Below are 13,482 nucleotides of genomic sequence, written 5' to 3' on the forward strand. Positions count from 1 at the left end.
CCACTTGCAGAAAGCAACATCAGACCCATACTACATAGCCATCACAGACTAATCAGACACCCCACACCTCATCAAGCTGACAACTCAAACATAAGGGGACCACCAACATGCGAACAATCACAACAGAAGGGAAAGAAGGCCCCAAACAAACCCACCTCACCAAAGAAACGACAACTATTAAAAATCCACACAACACCAAACACTGAAGACCCATTCCAAACAATCCAAATGGGCTACATCAACGCCAGATCTGCTGTAAATCAAACAAAACTAACAGACTGGATCACATCAGAACACCTTGACCTACTCTTCATTAATGAAACCTAGATCCATGACCAAAATGATCCTATAATCCTAGACCTGTGCCCTCCAGGATACAAAGTCACACACTGGACCAGAAAAGGAAAAAGAGGCGGAGGTTTAGCACTACTTCATCATTCCCATTTTACCACCGAAACCACTGCCGCGTCCATAACACCTCAGCTTGAAATTGCCTCTATCAGAATCCATAACAAAGCCCTTCATGACTGTTTGAATTGTGTCCTGTTCTACAGACCTCCAGGCAACTGGAACGAAGGCCAGACTAACTTCAAGGACTTCATCTCAAGCACATGTGTAACCAACTCTAATATACTAATAGTAGGAGACATCAACCTTCACCTAGAAGACCCAAACTCTACCAACACGCAAGAATGTAAGGAAGTCCTCCACTTATGGGATCTCAAATGGCCACAAATGCAAGCAACCCACGTCAAAAGGGACCACACTCGACCTCATATCATACAAACTTTCAACGGACAAGAACTTCACAATAACAAATATCAAATGGACAGAAATACCCTGGACCGACCACTACAAACTAAACTTGCCCCTACATTGGCGGAAGAAGGATTTACAGCGGACACAAGAACCCACATCCTACAGCACAAGAGGTCACGTAGACATAAAACTTTCTGGCAACTGATATACAGCCACGAATGGTCAGCACAAACGGACTCCATATACTACCTCACAGAATGGGACAAAAGATGCAAAAGCATACTAGATAAAATTGCACCCTTATGGACAAAAACCTCACGCAAGCATAACTCGATACCACGGTTCAACGACGAACTGAAAAAACTAAAAACATACTCCAGGCAACTTGAATAAGCATGGAGGAAAACAAAAGATGAACACACACTCAATACATGGAAACTAACACAAAGAAAATACAAATACGCGATAAGGCAGGCCAAAAGATCATATTATAAAACTAAAATAGGGAGAGACTATAAAGACACAAAGAAAGTATACCAACTTGTAAACAAACTCCTAGACACCAACTTGGTTACCACTACGAATACAGACATCCCATCTGCTGATAAACTTGCTAAGCATTTCAATGAAAAAATTATAAACCTTCTCAACACGCTACCTCAAGACACCACTGATATCAAACACATCCTCAATGAGCCGGTCCCAGCTACTGAAGGATACCCGGCTGACCAGATTTGGCTCAACTTCACCCTCCTCACTGTCGAAACAGTCACCCAGGCGATTAACAAGTTCTCCAACACCCACTGCAAACTAGATACCTGCCCCAGCTATCTAATGAAATCCGTCCCTGACCGCTTCATAGCGGACCTCACATCTCACCTAAACTACATGCTTCAGCAAGGTCTCTTCCCCAAGGATAATGGAAATATCCTACTCACCCCGATACCAAAAGACACAAAGAAAAAAATCAAATGAAATCACCAACTACTGCCCAGTAGCATCGATCCTGTTAGTAGTCAAACTGATGGAAAGCATGGTTACCAAGCAACTTACAGATTATATATACAAATTTGCAATACTACACGAATCACAGACAGGTCTTCGCCCCCTCAACAGCACTGAAACACTACTTCTCACTCTCCTAGCCAAGTTCAAGCAGGAAATAGCAACTGGCAAGAACATTCTTCTTCTCGAATTTGACATGTCTAGCGCATTTGACATGGTAAATCACAATATACTAATACGATTACTAGATAAATTCGGGATAGGTGGAAACATACTTAGCTGGATCAAGGGCTTCCTAACCACAAGATCCTATCAAGTAAAATCAAACTTGCATATCACCACTGTGGAAAGCAGACTGTGGAGTACCACAAGAATCACCCCTATCACCGATCCTCTTCAACCTAATGATGGTAAAATTATGTATCATACCTGATAATTTTCTTTCCATTAATCATAGCTGATCAATCCATAGACTGGTGGGTTGTGTCCATCTACCAGCAGGTGGAGATAGAGAGCAAACTTTTGCCTCCCTATATGTGGTCATGTGCTGCCGGAAACTCCTCAGTATGTCGATATCAAAGCTCCATCCGCAGGACTCAGCACTTAGAGAATTACACCCACAAAGGGACACTCTGCCCAGCTCACCACCGCCGAAACGGGGGAGGGGAATTAACCCAGCTCATCCCCACACAAGTGGGGGAGGGGAATCCGTCCAGCTCATCCCCGCGGAGCGGGGGAGGGACACCACCCCGCCGATGCGGGGGGGATCTGGCTTATCCTGCAACCGCAACCGCGGGAGGAGCTGACTGACCCCAACACCGCCGAAGCGGGAGGGGTACAAAGCTGCCCTACAGCCGCACGAAGCGGGAGGGAGTGCCGGCAGAATTTAAATCTCAATCCAGCCCCGTAAAACGGAGGGGAGAGGAATGCAGCAGCTCACTGTAACACAAACTCGTCTCAACTCTTGAAGAATCCAAGTGAAAAAAGAACTTGAACACGAAGTCCTCCTGAAGTAACTGAAGACTAAACTTGAACCTAAAATTCAACCAGAATATAAACAGTACAGATATCTGGGAGGGGCTATGGATTGATCAGCTATGATTAATGGAAAGAAAATTATCAGGTATGATACATAATTTTACCTTCCATATCATCATGCTGATCAATCCATAGACTGGTGGGATGTACCGAAGCAGTACTCACCCAGGGCGGGACATAGAAATCCCTGACCGCAACACTGAAGCTCCAAACCGGGCCTCCGCCCGAGCAGTCACAGTCAAGCGGTAATGCCTGGAAAAGGTATGGGCCGAAGCCCAAGTTGCCGCCTTGCAAATCTCTTCCAAGGAGACGGACCCGGCCTCTGCCATCGAGGCCGCCTGAGCTCTAGTGGAGTGAGCCTTCAGCTGGATAGGCGGCACCTTCCCCGCGGCCACATAAGCCGCTGCAATGGCTTCCTTGACCCATCTTGCCACTGTAGGCTTAGCAGCCTGCAGACCCCTACGAGGACCTGCAAACAGGACAAACAGATGATCCGATTTCCGGAAATCATTGGTCACTTCCAAGTATCTGATGATGACACGTCTCACATCCAGACATTTGAGAGCAGAGTATTCCTCTGGGTAGTCCTCCCTCCGAAAGGAAGGGAGACAGAGCTGCTGATTCACATGGAAGCGAGAAACAATCTTGGGCAGGAAGGAAGGCACTGTGCGAATAGTCACTCCTGCCTCAGTGAACTGCAGAAAAGGCTCTCGACATGAGAGTGCCTGGAGCTCGGAAACTCTTCTGGCTGAAGTGATAGCCACCAAAAAGACTGCTTTCAACGTCAGGTCTTTCAAAGATGCCCTCGACAAGGGTTCAACAGGCGGCTTCTGCAATGCTCTTAGCACCAGGTTGAGATTCCACGCAGGCACCACTGAGTGCAGAGGAGGGCGCAGGTGATTAACTCCCTTGAGAAAGCGCACCACATCTGGCTGCGAAGCCAGGGAAACACCCTTCAGGCGACCCCTGAAGCAAGCCAGAGCCGCTACCTGGACTTTAAGGGAACTGAGCGACAGGCCTTTCTCCAGACCTTCTTGCAGGAACGCCAACACTGAAGAAATTGGAGCAGTGAAGGGAGAAAGTGAGCCTGCTTCACACCACGCTGCAAAGATACGCCAAACCCTGGCGTAAGCAGTAGAAGTAGAGCGCTTCCTCGCTCTCAGCATAGTGGCGATGACCTTGTCTGAGAAGCCCTTCTTTCTCAGACGCTGCCGCTCAATAGCCAGGCCGTAAGACCAAAGGGGGAGGGATCCTCCATCACCACGGGACCCTGATATAACAGGCCCTGCTCCACTGGCAGCCGCAGAGGATCGTCGACTGAGAGCCTGATCAAGTCCGCATACCAGGGACGTCTGGGCCAATCCGGACCCACCAGGATTATCCGGCCCGGATGCTTTGCCACCCGATCTAGCACCCTGCCCAACATGGGCCAGGGCGGGAACACATAGAGAAGCTCTTGTGTCGGCCACTGTTGGAGAAGAGCATCTACTCCCAGGGATCGAGGGTCCCGTCCTCTGCTGAAAAAGCGCGGCACTTGGCAATTGGCCGATGACGCCATCAGATCTAGGCTCGGCTGGCCCCAGCGCTTCGTGATGTCCAAGAACGCCTGAGCAGATAGCTGCCACTCTCCGGGCTCCAAGGTATGGCGACTGAGAAAGTCCGCCTTGACATTCATGACTCCGGCAATGTGGGCCGCTGACAGCTGTTCCAGGTTCGCTTCCGCCCACTGGCATAGATTCATGGCCTCCTTGGCTAGAGGGGCGCTCTTGGTACCTCCCTGGCGGTTGACATAGGCCACAGCCGTGGCATTGTCCGACAGGACCCGTACTGGCTTCAACGCCAGTACCGGGATGAACTCCAAAAGCGCCAACCGAATGGCTCTGAGTTCCAGGAGGTTGATAGACCACTTTGCCTCTGCAGGAGACCAGAGCCCCTGCGCTGTCCTTCCCAAGCAGTGGGCTCCCCAGCCCGTCAAAGAGGCGTCCGTCGTGACGACAATCCACTCCGGGGTCACCAGAGGCATTCCCGCAGACAACTTGTCTGTCTGCATCCACCAGCTCAGCGCCTTGCGCACTGCTGGGTCCAAGGGAAGGCGCACAGCATAATCCTCCGACATCGGAGTCCAGCGCTGCAGCAGAGAGTGCTGTAGTGGTCTCATATGAGCCCTGGCCCAGGGCACTACTTCCATCGTGGCCGTCATAGAGCCCAACAGCTGCACATAGTCCCAAGCCCGAAGAGGAGAGGCTACTAGGAACTGGTCCACCTGAGCCTGAAGTTTGACAATCCGATTGTCTGGCAGGAACACTCTGCCCACTTGGGTGTCGAATCAAACTCCCAGATACTCCAGGGACTGAGTCAGGCGCAGCTGGCTCTTCTCCCAGTTGATGATCCATCCCAGGGAGCTCAAAAGAGCAACTACCCGGTCCACAGCTTTGCCGCACTCTGCATAAGAGGGGGCTCGGATCAACCAGTCGTCCAGATAAGGATGGACTTGTACTCCTTCCTTTCGCAGGAAGGCCGCTATGACCACCATTACTTTGGAAAAGGTCCGCGGAGCAGTAGCCAACCCGAAAGGGAGGGCTCTGAACTGGAAGTGTCGTCCCAGGACTGCAAAACGCAGAAAGCGTTGATGAGGAGGCCAGATGGGAATATGCAGGTACGCTTCCTTGATGTCCAAGGAAGCCAAGAACTCTCCTGCCTTCACTGCCGCTATAACAGAGCGGAGAGACTCCATGCGAAAGTGCCGCACTTTCAAGGCCCGATTGACCCCTTTGAGGTCGAGGATAGGCCGGACAGAACCTCCTTTCTTTGGTACCACAAAGTAAATGGAGTAACGTCCCTTGCCAATCTGATTTTCTGGCACCGGAACGACCGCACCCAGGCGGATCAGGTTGTCCAAGGTCTGCTGCACTGCCACAGCTTTGACCGGAGACTTGCAGGGAGAGAGTACAAACCCGTCTCTTAAGGGTCGGCAGAACTCTAGCTTGTAGCCGTCTCTGATGACTTCCAGCACCCAAGCGTCTGACGTTATTGTGGTCCACTCGCCCAGAAACGAGGACAGCCGTCCTCCAATCTGCACTGGGGCGTGGACCAAGGCCCCGTCATTGGGTACGAGACCCTGGGGAAGGACCGAAGGGAGCACCTCCGGGATGGCGGTCTCTGCGAAAGGAATGCTGCTTGGGGGAGAAATTCCTCTTGAAGGAAGAGGGGGCAGAGGAGCCCCACCTGCCCGGGCGGTACCGACGGGCTTCCTGAAACCGTCCTCTGGAGGTACCGGGGCGAGTACTAGCCCGAGCCCTGACCTCTGGTAACTTCTTGCCCTTAGACGTGCCGAGATCGGTCACGATTTTGTCCAGCTCGACCCCAAAGAGCAGCTTGCCTTTAAAAGGCAATCTAGCCAGGCGGGATTTAGAGGCGTGGTCAGCAGACCAATGCTTCAGCCAAAGCCACTGCCGCGCAGAGATTGTCTGAGCCATGCCTTTAGCTGAGGCCCTCAAGACATCATACAGCAAGTCTGCCAAATAGGCTAAGCCCGATTCCAGGGCCGGCCAATCAGCCCTCAAGGAATGATCCGAGGGGGAAGCCCGCTGCACCATAGTCAGGCACGCCCTGGCCACATAGGAGCCGCAAACTGAGGCCTGCAAACTTAAAGCAGCCGCCTCAAAGGACGACCTTAAGGCCGCCTCCAATCTTCTGTCTTGGGCGTCCTTTAGGGCCGTGCCACCTTCCACCGGCAACGCCGTTTTCTTAGTCACCGCAGTGATTAAAGAATCCACGGTAGGCCACAGATAGGCCTCACGTTCACTTTCAGGCAAAGGATAGAGGCGGGACATAGCCCTAGCCACTTTAAGGCTCGCTTCCGGGACATCCCATTGAGCCGAAATTAAGGTGTGCATGGCATCATGCACGTGGAAGGTTCTAGGCGGGCGCTTCGTCCCCAGCATAATGGCAGAGCCAATAGGGGCTGAGGGAGAGACGTCCTCCGGAGAGGAAATCTTCAAAATGCCCATGGCCTGCACTAACAGGTTGGGCAAATCCTCTGAGCTAAAAAGCCGCGCTGCAGAGGGGTCATCCGCTCCAACCGAGCGGGGATCCGTCTCCTCCAAGGAATCCGCAAAGGACCGTTGGGAGAACTCAGATACGCTGCCCTCATCTACATCGGAGGAGACAAAGTCCTCCAAGGCCTGGGAATCAACCCGAGGGCGTTTACCTCCGGGGACCTCAACCTCTTTACCAGACGAGGGAGCAGGGGCAGCGTTTTGCATAAGGAAGGCCTGATGCAGCAGCAAAACAAACTCGGGGGAGAAACCCCCCAGACTGTGCACTTCCGCAGCCTGGGCTACAGCCCTAGACGCACCCTCAACCGGCGCTCGCAAGAGCGGGGGAGAGACATGCTGCGCATCCAAGATGGCGTCCGGCGCGACACTCCGCGAAGGAGCCGCGCGGGAAGAACGGCGCTTAACTTTAGCCGCTTTTGTGCCGTCGCCCAAATTAAGGGCGTTCATGGCATTAATGTCTCCTACCTCAAGGGCGGCCCAAGAAGAAGCCGTCCGAGCCGCGTGGCCGGCCAAGATGGCGGAGGCGAGCAGCGGGGGATGGGCGTTTATGGCGGGAAAAGCCGCCACGCCGGAGGAAGGACCGGGACACTCATCGGTCACGAAACTGTCACCCAACAAGGGCGAATCAGACTTTAAGACCCCCGCATCCCCTCTAGAAGCGCCCAAGCAATCCGGGGAGCGACTCTTTCCGCCCTCGCCCTCCGACGCCATATGCCACGTGGAGATCAATCGGGGAACCCCCTGCCCGCTATAAAAAGGTAAAAATTACCTGCTTTCCGCTCCGAGCTGTAACGACCTGGTGTCCCAGTGAGTAGCTGCAATAAACGTTTAAATAAACGTCGAAATAAACGCCTTTAAGGACGTTCAAAAAAATTTTTTTTTCTTTTTTAACGGAGCCAGCGGGAGGGGGGAGAAAAGGAGGGACCTGGCGCCACCAGGTTTGCACTTGCTCAAGAAGAGCCCTCAACCCCAGGCACTCAACAAAACCTAAAAATTAGGCTTGGAGGCCTAGCCAGAGCTGCTGCTGTGTGTGACCACCACCTGCTGAGATAGAGAACATACTGAGGAGTTTCCGGCAGCACATGACCACATATAGGGAGGCAAAAGTTTGCTCTCTATCTCCACCTGCTGGTAGATGGACACAACCCACCAGTCTATGGATTGATCAGCATGATGATATGGAAGACCCCGTTAGCCAAGTCCTTAGCCACCCAAAGCCTCAACCCTTTTATATACGGAGACAATGTCACAGTATACATTCCGTACAAATCCAATCTGTCTGAAATAACAAACGAAATCAAGCTCAGCCTAAACATCATGGATTCATGGGCAAATGCATTCAAATTAAAACTCAATAAAGAAAAAGCACATTGCCTCGTCCTCTCATCCCAACATAGCACGGACAACCGTACAACTATCAACACCTCAGACTAAACCCTTCCCATCTCAGACAGCCTGAAAATCCTCGGCGTTACAATAGACCGTAACTTAACGCTAGAGAATCAAGTTGCATCCACAACTAAAAAAATGTTCCACTCAATGTGCAAACTCAAACGCTTGAAGCAATTCTTCCCTTGGGAAACATTTCACAACCAGGTACAATCAATGGTACTAAGCCACGCAGACTACTGTAATGGAATTTATGTGGGATGCAAGGGATAGACCTTAAAGAAACTTCAGACCGCTCAAAACACGGCAGCCAGGCTCATATTTGGAAAAAAACAATTCGAAAGCGCAAAACCCCTCCGCGAAAAACTGCATTGGCTCCCAATCAAAGAACACATCGCCTTCAAAATCTGCACCCTGGTTCACAAAATTATCTACGGTGAAGCCCCAGGTTACATGACAGACCTGATCGACCTACTATCTAGGAACACATCAAAATCAACATGAACATACCTAAATCTGCATTATCCCAGCTGCAAAGGCCTCAAATATAAATCAACTTACGCATCCAGCTTTTCCTACATAAGCACACAATTGTGGAACGCATTACCAAAAGCCTTGAAAACATCACACAACCATCTAAACTTCTGGAAATCACTAAACTATCCTGAGTGGGAAAATGTGGGATATAAGCAACCCATAAATAAATAAATGTCTGATCCCTGCGACACAACAAAACTAAAGCACGTAATGGACATAACTCAACCTTTCCGCAGTATGACTCCCATTTGTGGCTGTGCCACACAAACTTTATCTTACCATAGCACCACTTTGTATTTGTTCTCACCGGAGTCTGCAAACACCTCTCCGGTACCATGTAAGCCACATTGAGCCTACAAATATGCAGGAAAATGTGGGATACAAATGTAACAAATATAGATAGATAGATAGATAGATAGATAGATAGATAGATAGATAGATAGATAGATAGATAGATAGATAGATAGATAGATAGATAGATAGAGTGAGCAATAAAATACATGCCTACTGAATTGTCGGTGTGAATTATTTATTTATTATGATTTATTTACTGCCTTTCTGAAGGAATTTACTCAAGGTGGTGTACAGTAAGAATAGAAACAATAGATAATTACAGCAGTAAAATATTCAAATAATAAAAAGTATGGCAAAGTATACTACTAACAATGTCAACACAAAATGTAATAGAACATTTTACTTGATAGTGAAGGGTAAAGCAAAGATGGAACATATAGATAGGTAAGAGAGAGTTAGAAAGTAAGGTGATTAATTTAAGTTGCACACGAGGTCAGAGATGGTTTAATATTATCTCAGCTAGGGTAGGAGAGGGTAAACATGTCCTGCTGCAGTATGTGTAGCCCGTGTCACTCCTTGTGTGTGTGAATGAGACTAACAAGTTAGTTACTGCTTCCATTAAAGGCCTGGTTGAAGAACCAAGCTTTCACCTGCTTCCTGAAGTAGAGATAGTCTTGTGTTAAGCTGAGCCTTTCAGGCTGTGTATTCCAAAGTGTGGGGACTACTACGGAGAAGGCTCGTTTGTGGGTGTCACATCGCATAATGTCTTTTAGAGAGGGTGTGGTTAGTGACAGTCCTTGAGAGGACCTTATGTCCTTAGTAGTGTGTAGAGGATCATCCTATTCTTCAGGTACTTAGGGCCATTTCCTTTGAGGGTCTTGAAGATCAGACAGAGTTTTAAATTTCGCCCTGTATTGTACTGGTAGCCAATGAAGTTTTTGCAAAAATGGTGTGATGTGGTCACGTCGCTTGCAACCTTCTATGAGTCTTGCTGCTGCATTCTGAATCAACTGGAGCTGATGCATACCCTCTGTATTCAGACCACTGTATAGTGCATTGCAGTAATCCAGTCTTGATGTTACCAAGGCATGCACAACTGGGATAAGATTTACCTTCTCGATGTAAGGAGAGAGGCAGCGTAGCTGTCGCAAACAGTAGAAGCAGCTCTTGAAGGTTGCTTGGATTTGGGGAATCAGTAAGTGCTGAATCTAACTGGATTCCAAGGTTCCTGACTTTTGATTTGAGGGGGAGTTCATACTTCACAAAAGGGATTTTGATATCAGGTATGTATCCACTTGTGTTAGGGACCCAGAGAAGCTTAGTTTTACTTGGGTTCAGGCAAAGTTTGTTAAGTTTAGCTCATTCTTGAATTGATGCTAGACAGGTAATCAGTTTATTCAAGGCTGTAGATAAGTCAGGTTCAGCGGATATGAGTAGCTGCACATCATCCATGTAGATGTAGAACTGAGTGTCCATTGTCCAAATCAGCTCAGCTAGTGGCTTGAGGCAGATATTGAACAGAATAGGTGACAGTATCGATCCTTGTGGTATCCTGCAGGTCAGTGTCCATGGTGGTGATGAGTTGTTGATGGATTGTTGTCTATATGATAGATAGGATCTGAACCAGGCAAGTACTGTTCCATTGATACCTGTTTCTGTCAGTTGTGCTAGCATGATATCATGATCCACAGTGTCAAAAGCTGCTGAGAAATCTAGCGGTACTAACACTGAGGCGAATCCCGTCTTGGTTTCTGTGAAGATCATCTAATAGGGATACGAGGACCATTTCTGTTCCATAGCCAGGTCTGAATCCAGATTAACATGGATCTAGCCAGTTTCTCTCTTCTAGCCAATCATTAAGTTGAACACAGACTGTTTGTTCTATGAGTTTCCCTAGAAATGGGATGTTGGATAGTGGCCGGTATCTTTCAAGTTTGTCCTAGTCAAGGTTGATTTTCTTTAGCAAAGGGCAAACCACTGCCTTTTTTAATGCTGTTGGTAGTTGCCCATTAGAAAGAGAGGTGTTGACAATTTTTATGGCGCCTTCTGAGGCCTATACTTGCCTGTTGCGCTATCTTTGATGGGCAGGGGTCGAGGGAGCAGGTAGTTGGTCGAAGGTCTCTTAGGATTTTGTCAAGGCTCTCCTCTGTCATTGGGTTAAAAGTATCCCATTTGTCTCTGTCAGGAGGGGGCAAGTTTGTGCACTCCTGGTTAACTTTTTGGGGACTAGGTGGGATTGCCTGTAAATTGTGGTGGAGAATTTTAATTTTGTTGGCAAAGTATGCAGCAAAATCACTGCAGTTCAGTTCAGACTGGGCGGGCTGGTTCTGTTCTGGGGGTTACAGAAGGCTGTTTACTTTACTGAAAAACTGCTTGGTTGCATTGGCAGCCTGTGAAATGCATTGAGAGAAATACTGTTTTTTGGTTGCTGTTAAGGCTTGGCGGTACTTTGTCATATGCTTCCTACAGATTAGCCTGCCTTCATCCAGGTGAGATTTATGCCATCTCCTTTCCAGTTTCTACCCTTCACGTTTAAGGATCCAAAGTTCTGGAGAAAACCAAGGTAAGCATTTGTGAGCGAAGCATAAGACCTTTTTTAGTGGTGCTGTTTTCTCTAAGGGCTTGGCTAAGTGTGTATTCCAGATGTCAACCTGTTCTGACACTGTAGTTGTCTTTTCATCCACATGTGGATAGTCCAAGGCCTCTAGGAAATACTCTGTGGTCAGCTTTTTTTCTTGTCTCTGATCTCTTTCCAAACTCTGGAAGGTGCCATTTGTTTCAGGTTGTCACTTAGGGAAAATTTAATTAGAAAATGGTCTGACATAATAGGGTGTTATTTCAATACTGTTATCCCGGAATTCTAGGATATCTACCCCTTTGTAGAATACCAGGTCTAGTATGTGACCCTTTTCATCGGTTGGGAACTTAATCACCTGTGTAAATCCTAGTGCTGTCATCATGTCCAGAAAGGCAGCTGTGGTGGTATTTGGGGTTTCGATGTGTAGATTGTAATCTCCCATGATCACCAGCCTAGGGTAATTCAAGGTCATTTGAGTAATCAGGTCTAGGAGTTCTTGTACAGTAAATGTGTTACGGGGTGCTTGGTAAACCATGAACAGCAAGATTGGTTTCTCCTCTTCAAGTTGGATTAAAAGAGATTCTGATTCATGTAGCTGGGGTATGGAGATTCTGCAGTTTGATTGTATTCCAAATTAAGACTGCTACCCCTCCACCTTTTCTTCCTGGTCTTGGTTGATGTTGCATGTTGAAACCTGTTGGGCAAAGCTTAGCCAGTGGTAAACCCCCACTTTCACCTAGCCAGGTTTCACTTATTCCTAGGATGTCAAGATGCTGTTCATGTATGTCATTCATAGATCATCAAGGATTTATTTGCAGCTGATCTGGCATTCACCAGTTCTATAGTTCCCAAGGGTGGTCTGGGGGTGCTGGGGGTAGCTTTGGTGTGGCAATGAGGTGATCTTTTAAGTACTGTTATGTAGTTGCTTGACCTCTTGCACTTTTGCCTTCTCTTTGGTTGGTGGGAATTATGGTTTCCTCTCCCACACACCACTGGGATGCTTGAAGTCTCATGCTCTGTGGGACCAAGGCACATTTTTATGTCAGAAACTAGTTGGGCAAAATTTCACTGGGTGGCACTACAGTCCACTCTGTGGAGTTCACCCTGTGGATCAAATTTTACTAGCTGGCAATGCAGGGTTAAGGCTTTAATCTAAAAGAACCTGTTTAAAGTTGTAAATTCAGACTAGGCCTGTGAGATTAAAGGCTTCCAGCAATAGAGAAACAAATGGCTGTACTTAGCACTTCTATGTGAATTCCTTTGAAGACTTAATGCAGAGGGGTTGATGTTCGACTTTAGTTTTAAGGAATCTAACAGATTCAGAATTTTAGAAATAGTTAAAATAAACTTTATAGTTTCTGGTTCTGATATCCTTGGATGGTCCAATTGATGCAGGTTGCTATACGCTTTTTCTTTGTTGTCCAGGAGGGTCAGATGTAAATATAGATCCAGCTCCAATCACAGGACATGAGGAGAGTTATTTATAATATGAAGGGAAGATAACATTTCTTTTCTCCAGTTAAAATAAATAAAAGACGTTCAAAGCAAAATTGAGGACTGGTGTCTCAACACAAACTGAGCAGAAGTCAGTAGAAGTTTGGGTTGTAAATAAGCAGAAAGTGTATTACTTAATCTAATTGCAGATCCGGATGTGAACCCAGCCAGCCAGCCAGCCCAGCTGATGTTAGTTCTCTATTAAAGCTTGGGAGAAACCCCAGATTTGTATCTGCTTCCTGAAGTAGAGTGTCTCTTGCGTTAGGCAGTGCCTTTGTGGGAATGTGTTCCAGAGTTAAGACCATTTTGCTGAACAGCCTATCTTTCAAA

General features: G+C 47.9%; 1 protein-coding gene across 4 annotated transcripts in view; it reads right to left on the reverse strand.

The window, feature by feature from the left end:
• Positions 1-13,482, reverse strand: part of ABI2 (abl interactor 2) — a 304,672-nt gene that overhangs the window by 97,133 nt on the left and 194,057 nt on the right. The gene's annotated exons all lie outside the window — the stretch shown is intronic.

This window comes from Microcaecilia unicolor, chromosome 7, assembly GCF_901765095.1.
Source record: "Microcaecilia unicolor chromosome 7, aMicUni1.1, whole genome shotgun sequence".
Classification (NCBI taxonomy): domain Eukaryota; kingdom Metazoa; phylum Chordata; class Amphibia; order Gymnophiona; family Siphonopidae; genus Microcaecilia; species Microcaecilia unicolor.